The 16,008-nt window shown below is 43.0% G+C and overlaps 1 long non-coding RNA gene and 1 pseudogene across 3 annotated transcripts in view; one reads left to right on the top strand and one right to left on the bottom strand.

The window, feature by feature from the left end:
- The window catches only part of LOC118610774, a 134,853-nt gene that overhangs the window by 103,536 nt on the left and 15,309 nt on the right, over positions 1-16,008 (top strand). For 2 of the 3 annotated variants that reach the window (XR_004954051.1, XR_004954052.1), the window contains exon 2: positions 4,000-4,091. This is a non-coding gene — a long non-coding RNA (uncharacterized LOC118610774). Of the gene's footprint in view, positions 1-3,999; positions 4,092-5,628; positions 7,361-16,008 lie in introns of those variants that run through there. The other variant, XR_004954050.1, reaches the window with a different exon arrangement.
- Positions 8,675-8,792, bottom strand: LOC118610899 (annotated as a pseudogene).

Below are 16,008 nucleotides of genomic sequence, written 5' to 3'. Positions count from 1 at the left end.
ACCTTCAAGGACCTGGGTCAGGACCAGTGAGGCTGCCATGCTCCTTGTCTTTCCCATTTTCTTTCCCTGGCCCTCTTGATTGAGTTGTTCAGAAGAGAAGCCCTGTCATTCCAAATGGCCTGTTCGTCCCGTTCTCAAACTTTTAACCAGGTTGCTCCTTGATTCGGGAGATAAAGTAAGGGATTTGGAACACAGTTTGATTCATATAACACTTTAGAGTCCATCTGATGTGATCAGTTATCTCAGTAAAAGTGAATGCTCGAGGCCCCAGTGATGCCTGAAGTTGTGTGAGGTGGTAATTTCCTAGTCATGGTTCTGAAGCCTCGGAGCTCACACTTAGATGAACTGCAACTCTCAGGGCTGAATTTTCTTTTTTCTTTTTTCTAAAAAAAATGAAAATACACAAATTTGGCCCAGGGGAGAAAAATGAGTATTGATTCTGAATTGAAGGGGAAACATTTCTGTGTTCAAGAAGTCTCCTGTGCCTTGTACTCAGATATAGACAGTTGGGGTCCTCTGGGCTTGTGTCTTCTGGGATCACCTATATCTATTGCATATCGATCCTTCTCCAAAAAGCTTTGTGAGAATCAATTCATGTTCACAGAATCTCCAGGAGCTGAAGAATTTGAACATCTGAATCTTCTACTTTCATGGAAAGCATAAAGAAAATTATAGTTCAGTGTTCTCCTGGAAGGCATGGACTTCAGGTGTTCTCTTCTCAAGCCAATGTCTAATCATTTCAACTAAATATTGGCATACTTTAGGTAAACCTCTGGCTTTTCACAATTCAAAGTCTCCCATATTGAGACCGCCTCCTCCTCCATCCCCTTTTAAATGTAGGTTCTTCTTTCAACGTTCCTCCTCCTCCTTTAAACCAGTCTCTTTGAATAAACGTATCTGCTCCTATTATCTTTTACTTCCATGCTTATTTTTCTAATTTATTTTTCTTTCCTTAGCTCTAGATCCGCACTTCTGATTGCCTGTTAGATGACCTCTGAATGCCCTAAGGCATCTTAGACGCTAAATGTCTAAAGCCAGACTCACCATCTTTCCTTTTCCATCGGTTCTACTTCTTACATTCATTGCCTCGGTTTGTGGCACCCAGTAAACAAACTAGACCAGAAATATTGGAGTCATGTCACTCTAGTCCATTCAGTTATGAAATCATGTCCATTTCTTGTGAATCTTCTCTTCCACCTTCTCCCCTGCTCTGGTGAGAGTTTAACCTCTTGGAACATCATATTTGGACACTTGTAATAACATTACATCTGCTACCCCTTTTCAGACCTCACGGCCACTTCCTGTCCTCATCAGCACACTCTGTTTAGCATCTTTTTAAGACCAACCTGATCATCCGAACCTGTACTTTCATAGTTCCACAGTATCTATAGGACATAGCTAGCTCCCTTGATGTGGCCTTCGTTTCCTATCTCTCTAACTTGACCACGAGACACCCCTGAAGACAGAGACCTTGTGTTATGTCGCCTGCATAACTTTAGATTTCAGAAGAGTGAGCAATGAGCAAATGTTCCATACTTAAAGGGTTTAGCACAAAATATACTATGACTAAAAGCCTCCTGGTTGCTGTCCATGGTGCTCATTTACTCATATTTTTGCCATCACCTTGGCCTCTAGGAAGAAGCAGAATTCTCTTTGATATGCATGTGTATCGTTTAGTTCCGCATAGTAAAATCCTGTATTATCTAGCCTCTGACCCCTCCACCTTCCAAAATCCCAAGAAGTCTTCTTGTAAAAGAAGTCAGGTGTTTCTGTCCAACAAAAGACAATTAAACAGAGCGAAAAGACAACCTAGGAAATGGGAGAAAATGTTTGAGAATCATATACCTGCTAGGAGAGTTAATATCCAGAATGTATTAAAAACTCCTGCGACTCAAAAAATAAACAGCACAACAACAACAACAACAACAACAATTGAAACAACGTGATCAAAGAATGGGCAAAGGACTTGAGTAGACGTTTCTTTAAAAAAGATATACGGATGGCTAATAAGCATAAAAGATGCTGCACATCACTAATCATTAGGGAAATGCAACTCAAAATCACAATTAGATACCAATTAAATAGTATCTATGAGATATCAGTATTTTTAAAGTATCAATATTTTTACTCTCATTCATTGGGGGTATGATTTACATGTAACATACCATTTTAAGTGTATGATTTGATGATATTGACAAATATAGATACCTGTGAAACCATCACCACTACACTCAAGATCAAACATTTCCATCACCCCGAAGATTCATACCCTGTTGCATCCGATCCCCTTTTCCCGCTCCTGGGAAGCCACTGGTCTGCTTTCTGTCACTTAGACTGGTTTTGCCTTTGCTAGAATTTCATTTAATTAAATATTACTTTAACTTCTTTTGTACAGCAAAAGGTTTTTGAGATTCACCTGTGTCCATTCTTTTTTGTTGCCGACTAATGTTCCTCGATGGAATATGACAATGTATTTGCTAGTTACCTGTTGTTGGACATTTGTGTTTTTTTTTTTTCTGTTTTTAGCTATTATGAATATACTCATAAATATTTTGGGAACATAGATTTTCAGTTCTCTTGAGTAAATACTTTGGAAAGGAATCGATAGGTCATATAGTAAACTGTATGTTTACATTTACAAGGAACTACCTAATTATTTTCCAAAGTGGTTAATCCATTTTACATGCTCGCCAGTAGTGCCTGAGAGTACTGGTAACTCTACACTCTTGCCAACAGTTTATATATTCAGGCCTTTTAATTTTGTATATGTAGTGGTGTCTTCTTTTGGTTTAAATTTGCATTTTTCTGATGGGTCAGAATATGGAGTCTCTTTTAAAGTGCCAATTGCCTATTCATACATCTTATTTTGTGGCATGTCTTTAACGGAATTGCTCTCTTGTTATTGGGTTTTAAGAGTTCTTCTCATATTCTCGTTAAGTCTTTGGTATACATTTAGATACACTTACATACATGCATATGCACACACACATCAAATATTTTCTCCTATGTCTTACCTTTTCATTTTCTTACAATGTCTTTCAAAGGGAGGTTTAAAATTTTGATGATGTTTAATTTATTATTTGTTTTTCTTTTGAGATTTATGCTTTTTGTGTCCTTAAGAAATCTTTTTCTATCTCGAACCACAAAATTTTTATCTATATTTTCTTCTAGGTGTTTTATAATTTAACTTTTACATTTTGGTCTATGATCAGTTTCAAGTCAATATTTCTGTATTGTGTGAGGGACAGGTGGGTCTATTTCTGGACTTGCTATTCTGATTTATTGATCTGTGCATCTGTCCATACTCTAATAAACCTTTCCTCGATTATTGTAGCCTTATGGAAAATCTTGAAATCAGTCAGCATAAAACCTCGAAGTTTATTCTTCTTTTTTTCAGAAGTGTTTCGGCTGTTTTAGGTCTTTTGTATTTCCATGTGAATTTTAGAATCAGCTTATCGATTTCCACAAAATAAACCTGCTAGGATTGTGATTAAGATTGCATTGATGCTGCAGATTACTTTGGGGGAGAACTGATATCTTAACAATATTGAGTGTTCTAAACCAGACATGGGTCATCTACATTTATTTGGGCCTTTACTTTATTTCAGCAATGTTTTATAATTTGCAGTCTGTGTGTGTGTTTGGGGGGGGAGGGGTCTTAGCCAACTTTTATTAGATTATTCTTAATATTTTATGTTTTTGGTGTGACTTTACATACATGGAATTATTTTAAAGTTTCATTTTCCAATTGTTGCTACTATAAAAGAATACAGTTGATTTTTGCATACTAACCTTTTACTTTATGACCGTGCTAAATTCATATATAAGTTCTATTACTTGGTGTGAGATTATCTACATTTCCCACAGAAATGTTCATAGTTTTCAATGAACAGATCTTGCACCTATTTAAAATTTGTCCTTGAGTATTTTATGTTGTGAGAATCCTACTGGAAATGATCTTCGAAAATCATTTTCTTTTTCTGATTATTTTTTGTTCAGGCACCGGTGTTTTTAAACCTCAGTTGGTTCCCTGGTATAGCTGAGACCGAGACCCACTGGCCTAAAGATTCTGATCGCGAACCCTGCCGCAGGTGAGTCCACCGATTGTATTTATTTACTTCCTTTGTCGCGATGTGTGTGGATGGCTTGGATCACTCCAGCCACTGAGAATTCCATCAGGAAGCAGAATCATTTGTCCCTGTGGTGGAGAGAAACCCTTGTGGTTCCTTTTAATGGAAAGTGCTGTGGGGCCTTAGAGATGATAGGGTTCTACAAGGGCGTCTACAAGGGATTTAATGGATCCTGAAGTATGTTGTTGACCCTAATGGAACTGACTGTGCTGATGGGCTGGATTTGAACTTCAGCTCCTCAGGACTGGCTGTGTGCTGGGTATTGGTGATGCGCGGTGAACTTTGTAATTCAGTGGGCTGCCTATTTGCCCTGAGGTTACGTAAGTTGTAGGTGGTGGGGATGGGTTAGAGAGGTCATGTCGGAGTTGTTTTTGTAGCGTTTTTTTATTAATTAGGAGAAAAGAGATGGGAGTTGGGGTGGGAGTCAGCAACCCATTCTTTATTTTGCCCAGTTCTCTGGGAACAGTATTTAACAGACAGACAAATCCATTCATCTTCCCAGCTTCCCGGCCCGTGGAAGCCATGCAGGCTGCTGTCAGAAGGGATATTAGCAGCTATTTAAAGCCATTCAGTTCCCTCCCCTCCCTGCTCTCCCTTCGTAACCCCTTTTCCCAGGGTGACTGGTGATGTGCTCGCCGACCCTCCGCCACCTGGAAGTCTTAGGCCTCACGGGCATTTTCCGCAGTTGTGGGTGGACGTTCCCATCCCGTTCTTCTTTTACCTCCTTCCTTTCTCTGCCGGGGGTGGCAACACCACGGGAGGATGCGTCTTCCTGCTTTATTCTGCTGATTTTTAAAAGAGTTGGTTGATGCGCCCCGGGCGTGGAGAGCAAAGCAGCCCCTCAGGACCGGCAGCGGCCGAAGCGATGCTCCCAGCCACACAGCTGGGGCTTCTGAGCCCGGTCGAGGCAAACAGGTGGCTCTTGTCTGTCGTCCGTGCTCTTGTGTTCAGCCTTGGCATCTGTACCTTGTCCCGTGTCTCAGGAGTACCCATGCCGGGGCGGAGCTAGATACGTTGGGCAGCACTCGTCCCTTTGATGCGGAGGAGAGATGCATTTCCTAAGGATTTTCTTGCTCTGCTCTTTGCTCTTTCATCCTTTCCGGTTGCCGAGTCCGCCTGTACCTCTGCCCATGTTCTCACTCTCCCTCTTGCATTTTTTCTTTAGTGGCAGGTTCAGGACATTGAATTCTGCACCCAGTTATCGAGCGCCGACTTTGTACCAAGGACTGTGGTGGGCAGGGAGTATATACAATAGGAAACAGGATCTGGTCTCTCTGCTCACAAGAAACGAGCCTACTGAAGGGGACAGACCTACACAGACACAAATACCTGTCACTCAAGGTCAGGGATTGCGCACTTGCGAGTTGTCTAGTTACATTGGAAGATAGCACGTGAGGCTTGGGAGGAATGGCAGAGCCAGAGATGAGAACGGAAAGGCAAGTTGGGACCGCTGTGGAGGCCTTGATGCCACAGTAAGGAGCCTACACTTGTACTCTAGAAGACAATGGGAGCTGGCGAGATTGAAGAACAGGAAACGGCGTGGTCAGAGCTGGTCTTTAGGAAGCTTCCTCTAACAGAACTGTGAAAGGTGAGTTGGAGAGGTAAGAGATTGGAGGGAGAGCAAAGAGGACCTGATTCACATTAGCTCAGCTTAGCAGCGACAAGGATCTTAACATAGGCTTGCAGTTTTGAAAGGAGAGGACTGATTTGAGAAGGGTTTCAGGTGAGGGTCAGTCAGGGCTCATGGAAACGGACAGGAAGTCAAGTTGAAGATGACTAGGTCAGAGGAAGAGGGCAAAGTCATGAATAAATCCTGGGACCATAATTCCAGCGAGGACAAATGTTGGCCTTGAGGAGGGTATATAACTAAATTCTTCTGATTGCAAGCAACGGAAATGTACTCTAGTTAGTCAAAGTGAAAACATTTAATGCAAGAATGCAGAGTAGAAATCCTTCAAATTAAAAGCAAGGGCTGAACCACCAATAGGATAGCCCAGGGACTCTTCTAAAACTTCAGTGCAAGGACTTTGTGGACCTTTCTTTCTGTGACAGTGCCTTCAATGCTTCCCCAAGCTCTGGACTTTCATGCAGGTTTTAAATTCGCAGGCAAGAGAATCTGGCCCAGCTTGGCTGAGGTGCGTCCTCCTGGGTCAGTCAGCTCTGGGCCGGAGTTAGGTTTATGGCATGCAGAGTTGCTTTCTAGTAGCTTTTCCCTGAATATCAGGGCTGTTTCTGGAGAAGGGGTAATTGTTGTAAGCCAGGGAGCCGCACTGCTTGATGCCTGCTCTGGTGAGGGGTGAGGAGGAGGAAGAGGATGAGTTTCGTTTTGGACAAGTCGTGGTGTGGGTGTGGTGTGGGAAGTGCACATCCAGATGGAGTGAACTTCAACGACCTCTAACTAGAGAAATGCAAGTGTTTGAGCGATAGTGAAAGCTTTTAGAGTAGAGGAACTTGGGAAAGGAAAAATACAAGGAAAGAGGGAAAGCGAATAGGGTGTGAAGAGACTCTACAAGATGGAAACACCTTAGATATCATCTAGTCCAACATGTTCATTTTATTTAATTTCCATTTATTTATTTTTATTTTTATGAGGTATAGCATGCACATGGGAAAGTGGACACATCCTAAATAGTTCAGTGAAGTCTTATATATGTCTGCACCTTTGTAACTACCACCAGCAGGACAAAGAACATTTCTGTGACCCCAGAAAGTTCCCTTGTACCCCTTCTTGGCCAGCACACCCACCATCCATACCAGGAGTTATCACTATTCTGACTTTTACCAACAAAGATTGTTTTGTTTGTTCTTGGACTTTATACAAATCTGGACATTCAAATGTGTTCTTTTGAGTCTGACTTCTTTCACTTGACATTATGTCTGAGAGAGTTATTCATCTTTATTGACATCTAATATCCAGCTTTATTGACGTGTAATTTACGTACCATAAAGTTCATCTGTTTAAAGCGTATAGTTTGATGATATGGGTATATTTAGAGATTTATGCAGTTTATCTGTTATCCTAATGATGGACATTTAGGTTTTCAAGTCTTGGGCTATTATGAATAAAACTACTGTGAAATTTCTTGCACATACCTTTAAGTGAGAGGTAAGAGATTGGAGGGAGAGCAAAGAGGACCTGTTTACTAATATTTAATGGCTTGTGACAATGAGCACAATATAACATATGTATTTTCCATTTTAAAAACTCATCTTTATTAAGGCACAATTTATATACAAAAATGCTCCTACTTTAGTATACAGGTTGATGAGTTTTCTTTTTTATTTTTAGAGATATTTGCTAATTTCTCCAGGGTGTGTGTGTATGTGTATATATATATATACACACATACCTAGTGAGTAATTGTCGAGTCCAAAGGTATATGTGTTTAATTTTAGTAGGTGCTTTGTTTTCCAAAGTAATCGTTCCACTTTACACTCGGCCCAGCAAGGTGAAAGAATTCTAGTTGCTCACCTCCTCGCTAAACATTGGTGGTGTCAGTATTTTTAATTTTAGCCATTTGGTTGGATGTTTAGTGGTATCACGGTTGGTGTTAATTCACGTTTCCCATATGACTGATGATACTGAGCATATCTTCATCTGCATGTTGGCTATTTGAATATTTGTGTGTTTGTGTGTAAAGTGGATGTTTGGATCTTTCGAAGGCTCACTTTTTGTTTCCTTTTTTTCTCGTTGTTTTTAGGAATTCTGGATCTAAGTCCTTGGTTGACTCTATGTTTTGTGAATACCTTCTTCTGTGTGTGGTTTGTCGTTTCTCTTAATAACATCTTTTGATGAACACGAGTTTTTATTTCCAATGATCGATCGTTTATTTTATGGTCGGTACTTTTTTTGGGGGTGCTGTTTAGGAAATATTTGATGGCTATTTTGGAGATTAAAAAAAACATAGTATCCAAAGAGAGAAAACAACTCAAGGTTACACAGCAAGTGATAGGACCAGAGCAAGGCCTGGGACATGTTCCTCTCACCGGGAATCCACATAACGTTAGAAGCAACCCCCACCCCCACCCTTCCATTGCTCTGACCCCACAGTTAATGGGAATCAACTTCAACATGTTCTGAATGTACTGAGCACCTTGAAAATATTCCTGCCCAATTGTTCTTCTCCAGAAATCTGAAACATAGACAGAGTTTTACGCGCACAGGTGTTCACTGCAATGCTATTTTTAATTGGCAGAAGGAAAAGATAATAACCTAAACATGCAGCTATCGTAGATTGGCTAAGTTGTGGCACATCTATAATAACATCAACTAGTACAGCTACATAATATTAAGATTAAGGTATTTCTGAAAATTATTTACTGGCCTGTGAAAATGAGTAGAATATAATATATATATTTTTTACCATTTTAAAAACTCATCTTTATTGAGGTACCATGTATATTCAAAAATATAAATACTTTAGTGTACAGGTCAATGAGTTTTTATTTTTTATTTTATTTATTTATTTTTTTTAGGCGAGGCAACCCTTGCTTGACCTCACAGATTGCAAAGACCTTGTCAGCTTACAATCCCTTATTGTTTATGTCTACAGCACCTGGTCTTCCTAGGTGGTCTCCCATCCAAGTACTAACCAGGCTTGACCCTGCTTAGTTCCGAGATCAGACGGGATTGGGCTTGTTCAGGGTAGCATGGCCATAGACAAGTTTTTATTTTTTAAAGCAAACTTCATTGAGGTATAATTTATGCCCAATAAAATAAAACAATTTTAAGTGCACAATTTGATGAGTTTAGAAAAACGCGTACAGTCATGTAACCACCACTGCAGTTGTGACATAATAGTTCTTTTGCTCCCCAAAGTGCCCTCCTGTTTCCTTAGATCCTTTGCTTTTCCCCACTCTCAGGCCTAGGTGACCACTGATTCCTTTCCCGTTGCCATAGATTAGATTTCCCTGTTCTGAGATGTCATACGAATGGAACAGAACAGTATTTCGTCTTTTCTGTACAGCTTCTTTCACTCGACATAACGGTTTTGAGATTCATCTCTGTCGTTGCCCGTATTGGTAGCCCTTTTCTACCGCTGCATAGTATTCCACTGCATGAATACTCCCCATTGGTTTATTTATTTCTCTCGCCGATGGACATTCGTGTTGTTGTTGGTTGGGGGTTAATGCGAATGAAGCTGCAAAGAACGCTCACGTACAGGTTGTTGTATGGACACATGCTTTCACTTCTCCTTGGTAAATACCTAGGATCCGGGTTGTCAGGTTGTACGATAGGTGTATATTTGACTTCGTAAGAAACTGCCAAACTCTTTTCCCAAAGTGGCTGCACCATTTCGTATTCCCACTGGAATTCCTGTTACTTCACATCTGTATTGGTATTTGGAATTCTCAGGTTTTAAAATCAGTTTGTTTGTTTAATTTTGTTTTTAATTTTAGCCATTCTAATAGATATATAGTGGTATTTAATTATGTTTTTTTTTAAAAAAACAGCTTTACTGACATATAATTTACATATCATAAAGTTCATCTGTTTAAAGTGTATAGTTTTATGATTTCAGCATATTTAGAGATTTGTGCAACCATCGGCATAATCTAATTTTGGAATATTTGTATCTCACCAAAAGAAATCTTATACTCATTAGCTGTTTCTCCTCATGCTTCCCATGAATATAATACTAGGTAAAAAAAAAAAAAAAAAAGCAAAACAAAAAGTATTATTCCAAATATATGTATAAACATATATTTGGAAAAAAGACTAGAAGGAAATATGTCAAACACAAACCTTAGTTGTCTCCTGGTGCTTTTGTAAGTAGCTTTATTTTCTTCTCCGCATTTTTTTGGAATTTCAGAATTCCCACGGTGAGCATATACTTTGTAATTAAAAAAAAAACAATAATTTGTAAAAAAAAAAAAAAAACAAAAAACAAAAAAAAAAAAAAAAACCAAGAAGGAAAAAGGTATTTCTCCAGCCTACATCTATCGAGGGGATTGGTACCATTCTAGAGACTGTCACTCTGTGTTTTCAGTCTGATTTCCTTTGGGAAGAGAACTTGTAAAAATCTTATTCTTCTGGGTTTCTACAGTGAGTTGGCAGTATAAATTTGCTGTTTGCAATATTTACGTAAACTGCCTGAGGGAGTCCTGTAAACTACCCTGTGAGTTGGTTTCTGTATTGACAGGCTGTTGAATCCTCAGAAAATGTGCTCTGGAAAGCAAATCCATACGGGAGTTGACTCAAGGGGTCCGCACACTGTTTTATGACACATCAAGAGAAGTAGAGCAAGGTTTTTATTTGCTCGAGACCTCGTTCTCCAGGTTTCTATGGCGTCTGTGGCCACGTATGCATGGGAGTGTGGAACGCACATTCATATGAGCCGGTAACATATATCTTTACATGGTAAGCTGCTGTGGGGTTTCCAAGACTAAGTGTGTTGGTCCTCTAGTTCTAGTTTAATGACCATTCTGCAGTATGAATTAGGGTAAGTCAAAATTCCCATTCCTGTAATTACGTTTCCCCTTGATTTCATTGAGACAACACTAACTCCCACCTCAGCGACGGCCTATGGAAATGAATTAAATCGCATCCGTGCTTTGAACAAAAATGTGCTTTCCTTGGAGTCGACACATTATTTCAATCTCAAATGTCACTTTCTTGGTGGTGGTGGTGGTGGTGGTGGTGGTGGTGGTGAAATTGAACTGATATTAACCATTTTCCTAAGAAGAAATAGGATGGGGGGAGGTGGGGGGGGCTGGGAGTGGGGGACTTGGCTGAATCAGAGATTGATTGCAAAGAAGCAAAACCCACCTAGGCTAGCTGAACTAGAGGGTGAGAAGGTGCACTGTGAGGGTTGAATAAACAGGAAAAAAAGCATCAAGCCTCGAGGCAACCTCTGTCTCTCTGTCTCAGGCCTTGTGATCTCTTGTTCTTTCATCTCTCTACACATACCTTCTCCAGGCTCTTCTTTGCAGGTTGGTTCCTTCTGCTTATACCTGGTTTGTGCTCTATTCAGAGAGGTCATGGTTTTTTTTTTTTTTTTTTTTTTTGGCCAATCCCATGATGGAGACTTGTAAATGGAGTAGGTAGTATGTAAAGTAGCCTGCCCTCAGCAGCGGCCTGTACGATGGCCCCGCAGTGATCCGCGTCTCCTGGGATGCATGTCCTTCTGTCACCCCGTCCTCATGAGTGTGCACTGGACTTAGTATTTGCTAAGACGTCACTTCCGGGTTCGGTTACACAAAAGACTGGGGCTTCCGTCGTTTCTGCCATCTTTTACTCTCTCGCTTATTCTGATGGAAAAAAAAAAAAAAGCCATGCTGTGAGGTGTCCTGTGGTGTGGTCCACTAGCAAAGAACTGGGGGAGGCCTCTGGTCCAGCAGCTTCGAGGAAATGAGCCTTGCCAACAACCATGCGAGTCAACTTGGGGAGCAGGGGATCCCTCCATCTGAGCCTCGAGATGCTTACAGCCCTGGTGACACCTTGAGGTGTAACACTCGGCAAAGCCACGCCTGGATTCCTGACCCACAGAAGCTGTGAGGTACGGTTTTAAGGCACTAGGTTTGGGGGTGATTTACATGGCAATAGGTAAGGAATACAGAGTCCGCTGAAGAATGCTGCTTTTGCAGCACAGGACCCAGGCTCATTTCAGAATAAATTGTAAGAGGTAATGTGACCCAAAGGGCTATTCTGGAGAACTTGTGTAGGCCAAAGTGCTGGTTCCTTCAAGCACGGTGGGCACGTTCAGGTGTAGTAGTACCGTGTCCACTGTGTGGCCATCTGGACAGGAGGGGTTAGCATCTAACAGGAACAGCACAGATACAGAAAATGCAAACGGGAAGGACTCCATTTTAGAGAACCCAAACGTTTGAACCTGCACTGTCATATCCGGTATGTGTAGAGAGCTGCACTTGGTGAATTCTAGTGTTCTTTCAACTCCAAATGACAGTGGATCCAAGTATGTGCCCTTGGATGCCAAGTCCCTATGAGTGGTGCCCTGTATGGCTGGTGTAGACCATAGGGGAAGCCTCAGCCTTCTGGAACATGCCTGGGATGAAAGGTCAGCCACGGGAGCCTCTTGCATCTCAGAGTCTCACTGCAGACGTGATTTGGCTCAGAGGTCTGGGGAGTATTCAAACGGTCCAGCCTTCCCCCAATCTGTTTCACAGGGAAGGCATTTCATGAGCCAGACTCCTCAAAATCCTGTATCCCCCAATAGATTCCACAGACCTCTTAGGAAGTTCTTCTATTGGAGAGTAAGCTCATAGGCAGAGAAAACGGCAGAGAATAGTTCTTACTGCCGCAGTTTCTTTCTTACTGAGTTTTCCCTAAGTGTTCTTTCACACTAAGAGAATGTTTGCTCTTGAATTCTCGTTTCCACCCCCACCTCCCAGGCACCTCCTACAAAGCCGATGCACCTGACTCCTTCCTCTTAGGCGTCCACATCCGCCTCCAGCCAGATGCTTCCCCGTTCTTCATCTGTATCTTCCTGTAGGTCTATAGGTTGCAGTCCAATGACAGTGTACATTTGAAATATTTAAGTCTAGTCTTGATGACACACGCATTCTGTCCCCACAGAAAGAATTGTGAACAAATTATGCAAGGGGGACGTTGCCTCTGTTCTTTCAAAAGCAGAATTCCTTAAGCTGCTCTAGGTAACCTTTAGCTTAGGAGGCTGGTCCTCGTGGAGGAACTGGTGAGAAAGCTCCCTTTGTCTGCCCCGTGTGCTCCCACCCGGAATTCAGCAGCAGCCTGGGACAAGCAGGGACGGGTGGGCGCTGAGGGGACAGCAGGGCAGGGTCCGGCCCAGCCAGCAACTGTGATTGCTCTGTATGCAGAGGAGGACATGCTATTAGTCTCATTACTTGAAAAAGGCTATTAATGGAGAAGTGTGCTTGTGGAGGGATGGTGGGTAAAGCAAGAGAACTGAGAGAGGAGACGGCTATTGTGTCTGATTCTCAAGGTTACCTGTTGAGATAAGGCTGCAGCTCCCTCGTGGCCTGGAAAAGCAATTTCTTTCCGATAGCTTTATAATAAAGAGGAAAGACCCTTTTGTTAGCAATACCTTGTATTTATCTCACGTCTTTCTCCAGAGGAAAGAAACTGCAAGTGCTTCACAGATTTTATCTGTATAAGAAGCTGATGAGTAGGTGCGAAGACCTAGTGAACTCAGCCCTCCGTCCGTAGTCCCTTGGCCTGCAGTCCAGGACTGACGTCGGGTGGTGATGGCTGACATTAGTGGGTCTGCAGGCGCCCTTGCGGTAGACGCCCCATTCCAGGCTGCAGGATGGCCCATTTCTACCCAGGTCCTTATTCAGTGCCTCTAGGTGACGAGCGGCCAGTCCAGACTCCCACTCCAGCAGTCTTAAGTAAAAGGGGCTTTAGTCAAAGGAATTGAGAGCATTTCGAAGGATCCAGGTCCCGTACCGACCTCACGAAGGTCTAAAACAGGTCCTGACGCACCATCGTCCTCTCTCTCCTTTACGCCTCGGGGTCACACAGTTTCCTGGGGCTGCCCGTTTCTGCGTACTTATTTCTGTGCCCTGCTCTTTCTATAGACCCCTTTCTCTGCTTGCCTCTCTGGATCCACGGCCCCCAAATGGCAGCCTTGACGCTTGACTTTTCAGGTTCAGGGGGGCAAGTCATTTAGTCATCCTATGAGAGGAACCAGATTGGCCCCTCTTGGAGCTTAGCCTGGCGTCCACGGGGTGCAGTCATTTCCGGTGGTTGGAAGGGCTCCCTCCTCCAGGGCACAGAAGGACTTGTCCCTTGTACCTCTTTTTAGGTCGTTCCCTTTGCTTGGAATGGCCTTGGCCTTGACTGCCTGGAGGATCCTCAGCCCGCGTGCGTCTTTCTCTGAGAGGCCATCCCCAGCCACCTCCTTTGCTTCTCCAAATCGTACGTGCTCAGAAAGACATCGGTCCCTCTGCTCCTCCACTGTCTTATTACTGTTTGCTCGTTTGTGTCCTTGACTCTGTGTCCCACTAGTATACCTTGATGGTAAGGCTTCGGGTCTCCTTTTTGTATCTTGAAAGCTAGTGTAATACTTAGCAGATGCCTGTTGAGTGAATGAATGCAGGAAAACCAACAGATCTCACAAAACAAAGGCTTTGAACTTTTCTGCCTTTACACTTATGTTTTGTTAGAAGCAGAAGAAATGATCCTCCTCTTTGATAAGCACTTACCGTGACCAAATAAAGAGACTTGGGAGTAAAGAGCGCTTGCCACCAGGTCCTTTCACTGTGGGGGGTTACGGGGGGCACACGGAGGCCACGGCCAGTGTGCACTGCCCCACGGTCAGTGGCTCAGCTCCGGCCCCTTCCTTGCTGCCAGTCAGTCTCACGGCTCCCGACGTGCGGGTGCTGGGGCATCGGCATTCGCGCCGTGCACGGGCTTTCGTTTTACTTTGTGGCGATGCACATTCAGCTTAGTGATGGTCTTAAGAATGGCGCTGCCGATTTCGGATCACGCGCCTCACAAATCCACATCAGGATCAGTTCGCTTTTAAATTTGCAGCCGTAACGGAACATGGCAAGATCTCTGGATGACGGCGGGGCGGAGGGGTGCGTGGAGGAGGGCGGTGGGAATGTAGGGTGGCAACAGAGAATCAATCACTTGAAGGGTTTTCCAGTTGGCCCGTCTCCCACCTTCACCTGGAGCCCATTCCTAGCTCGCTCCCCGGGTTAGCCTGATCCCTCCTTCTCCCGTAGGTGGCAACTTCCACTTTCACCCCTTTGCTCATTGCTTCCAGCTCATTCTCCCAGGCTCTGGTGGAAATGGTGTGAAAGAGGAGAAGAAGGAGGAGATAGCATGGATGAGCGTTCATCCTCTCCTATTTTTTTTTTTAGTGCTTCCAAATACCTCATCGCCCCACGTTGCGAGAGCCTCTTCTTGAGTTTTCAAGCCTCCATGATCATCCTTAGCCACAAGCCAGTATCTTCGCTGGTGTGTGGCAGCTGTGGGGCCCACACTGAGGTGTCTGGACATAAACACCTTCTAATCCACTCTTAAGTCCTTCGCTCTGTGTTTTCATAATGTTAGCCATAATGAACTCTTCACGTACTGATGTCAGTTTAATATCCGGCTTCCCCAGGAAGGGCCCAGTAATTTAGCATTAATTAACGATGACTTACTGCAAATTATGTTCCTGACTTACTGACGCTCCCGGGTACATCTTTCAGATGAAGCCATAACATTATTATTTAGCGCTCACGTAGCACTTCGCACACGAAGAACACTCGGTAATTGAGTTAGTTGTGTTGTCACTATTCCTCATGTGGATCCTGTCACACGGGTAAATGGAAGTGTCTGTCTCTTGTTATAGGGGAGCTTGACACACTGAGTTTCAAACTCGCCTAATTGCTAACATGGAGGAAGTGCATTTACTTATCTCAGAGTTTGGAATGTAAGGTAATGGGGCGGGGCTGGGCTTCATGAAGTGTTCAATGGAAATAGCTCTCTGCGAAGCACAATACTGCAAGTTAGCTCCATCGGGCCTTTTAAATACCTGGAAGGAACCAGCGTGGGAGCTGAAGTCTGGGCGGTGTGCCACCAGATCCTTGGACATGAGAGAAGGTGGCGCCAATGGTAAGGGAGACCTCTGAGCTACAGGAAAGGCCACCAAGGGAAAATAAGCCACTAAGTTGGACCATATTGCTAATAAACATGACCAAGGTCATATGTTTTTGTTACAGTTTTCAACCTATTTTATGGGGTGGAGTTTTCAGTGGGAAACATCTTTCTCTGTGGCCAAAATCATTTAGAATCATTGGGAGTTTGCTTTATATAGTGGATGTTAAAAATCAAGCTGTATGGCACAATAGGGGAGAAAAATCCTCTGGTTATTTTCTCCATTTTCGGGATTGAGGAAGGTCAAGAATGAGGAGATGGCCAACGAGCCCAGCCTCGAAAAACAAGGAG

The sequence above is a fragment of the Rousettus aegyptiacus genome, unplaced genomic scaffold (genome assembly GCF_014176215.1).
Source record: "Rousettus aegyptiacus isolate mRouAeg1 unplaced genomic scaffold, mRouAeg1.p scaffold_m13_p_13, whole genome shotgun sequence".
In the NCBI taxonomy this organism is placed as follows: Eukaryota; Metazoa; Chordata; class Mammalia; order Chiroptera; family Pteropodidae; genus Rousettus; species Rousettus aegyptiacus.
Note: the sequence above shows the minus strand (reverse complement) of the source record. Positions and strands in the feature narration are given on the sequence as shown.